The sequence below is a fragment of the Mustela putorius genome, unplaced genomic scaffold, assembly GCF_011764305.1.
Source record: "Mustela putorius furo isolate JIRA1106 unplaced genomic scaffold, ASM1176430v1.1 tig00003845_pilon_pilon_pilon, whole genome shotgun sequence".
Taxonomy (NCBI): domain Eukaryota; kingdom Metazoa; phylum Chordata; class Mammalia; order Carnivora; family Mustelidae; genus Mustela; species Mustela putorius.
Window position 1 is genome coordinate 13,469,892 of NW_025421998.1, and position 3,387 is coordinate 13,473,278.

The 3,387-nt window shown below is 55.2% G+C and overlaps 1 non-coding gene across 1 annotated transcript; it reads left to right on the forward strand.

Annotated features, from left to right (window-relative positions):
• Positions 1–3,175: 3,175 nt before the first annotated feature.
• LOC123387121 lies at positions 3,176–3,307 on the forward strand. Its single transcript, XR_006601478.1, has one exon. It is a non-coding gene; the product is annotated as a small nucleolar RNA SNORA9 (small nucleolar RNA).
• Positions 3,308–3,387: the final 80 nt, after the last annotated feature.

The window sequence follows — 3,387 nt, forward strand, 5'->3', positions numbered from 1 at the left end:
ATCTTTTTAAAATAAATAAATAAAATAATCTTTTAAAAAGTTATTCAGGGATGGGGCGCCTGGCTCAGTGGTTAAAGCCTCTGCCTTCGGCTCAGGTCATGATCCCAGGGTCTTGGGATCCAGCCTCGCATCGGGCTCTCTGCTCCGCAGGGAGCCTGCTTCCTCCTCTCTCTCTGCCTGCCTCTCTGCCTACTTGTGGTCTGTCTGTCAAATAAATTAAAAAAAAAATTAAAAAAAAAAAAAGTTATTCAGGGATGCCTGGCTGGCTCAGTTGGTTCACCAACTGCCTTCAGCTTGGGTCATGATCCCAGGTGCTGGGATCAAGTCCCGCATCAGGCTCCCTGCTCATTGAGAAGCCTACTTCTCTCTCTGCCTGCTGTTTCCCCTGATTGTGGACAAATAAAATCTTTTTTTTTTTTTAATTTTTAAAAAGTATTCAGTGCAATCCCAAAGCTTACAAAATTTTCTTTCTACTCTCACAATGAGACGCAACCCAGATTTTTCTAGGGTTCTCTCTTTACAGCAAGCTAATAAACCACTTTATTGGATGCCTGGTTTGTCCCTGTTGGACCTAGCTGTTGGGTTTTTTCCCACCCAGCTCAAGTATCACCTCTTCCACTAAATCTCTGGATACAATTCTTCCCTCCTTCAGCCCCAGAGCACTTTCTTTGCATGTCCTGACGCTAGAGTTAGCCATGATATGACATTTCCTCTACTCGTCCTTTAGAGACTGTGTGGGATTCCTCTTTGTATCCAAGAAGCTCTAGCAAGACAAATGATAGGCACGTGAGACTAAGATGGGAGGGCACTGAGGTTACCCAGACAAGGTCTCAGACAGATGCCTTCTCACTAGACTGGAGTTTTCAAGAAAGCCCTGAACAACTGAAAAGATTTATCTTCAACTGGCCGCTCAAAGATGGTTTTCCCAGGCTCACATCCTGGCCAGATTCCCATTAATTGTTGTGGGGTTGTTGCTGTTTGGTTTTAGTTAATCTTTTCCCTGTTCCCAAGGCTGCGAAGACTTGTTTTCTTTCTTGTCCCTCTCACCCATCCACTATCTCACTTGTGAGAACAAAACAGCAGATAACTAACTAGATGTCTCTGGGTTGTTCTTGACACATGCCATGCAGTACTTCATACCATGCTGTGCCCATGGTAAATCCAACCAGTTGGCTTGCTTAGTGAAGAAAAGAATTTCTTCAATCACTTCTGGTGAATTCTCAATGACTTTTTATCTTCGAGTTTCAGGCCCTGTGCATGATGAACAACCAAACCCCAGAAGCACAACCACGCTCTGTAGCTTCCTGGGGGAGACCCCGTGAGCTGTACTTTGGCGTCTCCTTGGCTCTAATTCTCTGTGTATCCTTCCAGAGCCAAATTGCTAATATTCTCTTCAGGCAGACATCCCAGTTGACTTGGAAAAATAATGGGAGTTATTCTTTTGAGATGTGGATCTGGAGAAAGTTCTTTCCGACAGCCTGGTGGTTGAGAACTGCTGAGAGGTCGGTCTCTGTCAGTCTCATGCAGCCTCCCTGTACTATGCAACTGAGCTTTGATTATGTGGTTTTTAATATTTTGGCTCCCTTATTACTTGCGGGGGGGGGATTTCCATGGAGAATCTAGCCGTCTCCAATGAATTTTATCACCATTTTAGAAAACAAGCTTTTCTCTTTCAGTCCTCAGGGAGCCCAACTTTTGGGTCACACATGTAGACCGTCACAGCTACACCCTGCACCTCTATATCCACGACCATGTGCCTTCCCGGTTCTCTTCATGTCATGGCAGAGAGTTGGAAGGCAAACAACCTGCTCCAAGTCCTGGCGCCTAACTAGTCCTAGGTAACCTCTGGCTGAATGTTCTTCTCCTGGTAGCAATCCGGAAGGAATATTACTAACGGGTCTCGACAGATTTAGTAAAATACATAATGGGATTTGTATATTAGGATGCATGGATGAATTTAGCAGGAGCAAAACAAGCTTCAAGCACTGCTCGGCTTCTTTACCTACAGAGCAAGTCCTCGCCTTCCCAGTCTGATGTTCAAGAGTCTGGCGTGTGCCCTTGCCACCCCTCTCGGAGAACACCTGCCCCCCTACCACGCTTCGCTCTGTCTCCAACAACCCGCACCCTCCCTGGCGCCCTCCTCGGCGGGTGGAGGTGGGGGTGGGGATCGAGTTAAGACCCAAATCTCCTCCCGACCCAGAGGACCTCTCCACAGAGGCAGAAGAGAAGATACTTTCATTAAACCAGAAAGTGGCGCGCATCCCGGGCAACCCGCTGAAGAGATGCGAGGGCAGAGCGCGACCTCGCCGTCCTGCGTGGCTCGGCGGACCCAGCCCCACGGCGGGCTGGGGGCCCTTAAGTCGTCGGGACACCGGGCGCCAGCGGGGCCTCCCGGGACGCGCACTGGTCCGCAGAGGGCAGTGCAGCGGAGGCCCGGGCGACGTGCGCCCCGATGTGAACCGGAAGGACGCGGCATTCCGCTCTCAACCCGGGCCCGCCACAGCCGTTAAAGGACTTCGGCCCGCGGCCGTACCCGCGCCCCGCGCCTCGCCTGACGTCACTGCTTCCGGCTTCCGGCGGCTGCGCGGTGACGCAGCGCGCGGGTGTACGAGCCGGCGCCATGTGTCTCCAGCAGCGGCCAACTTCAGGGGGCTGCGGACATCCGAGGCCATCCGAGGCCGCCGGTGTATGCAGGCGGCCAACGCTCCCGACTGAAGCGGGATGAGGTCCGGCCGGGGTGCGGGCTGGCTGCGAGGGGATGGGGTCGCGCGGCTGCCGAGCGCGGCGTGGGCGGACCGCTGTCCCCTCTCGCGGGGGTGCCCGGCCCCCGGCTGTCGCGGGAGGCCCTTGAACCCGCCCGGCCTGCGGCTGCAGAGTGCAAGCGGAGCGGCGGCCTCCACGCCGAGAGGACTGCGGGGAGAGGCCGCTCTGGGTAATGCTGGGCGGGCGGGTGCCCCGTGGGCTTGCGACTTGAGGGGTTTCTGTCCCGGGGTGTCGGGGTCGCCGGAGCCCCGCGGAAGGCCGCTGCTCCCGTCCGGTCCTCTCGCTAACGCTCTCCGACCGGGGATCCCGTCCCGCGCTGCCCCAGCCAGCGAGCTGGCGTCCGGACCCCGTGCCCTCCGCCCGCGCACCCTCCGCCACCCCCCGAAAGAGCGCACAGAGCCCGGATCCTGCGCCGCAAGCCTCCAGCGTGCTTGGGTCTGCGGTGACCCTGTGCATTCCTGCAGCGCTTGCCAGAGCATCCTGAAACGGTTTGAGGCCTTGCCCTGCTCCGTCCAGAGCGAGGTTATAGAAATTTCAGACAGGCGCTTGTCCGGGCCCGGCCTCCTGCCGCTTGCAGTCGCAGGAAGCTGCGTCGGTGGTTGAGTTCGGTTTCTTGCAGGGCTG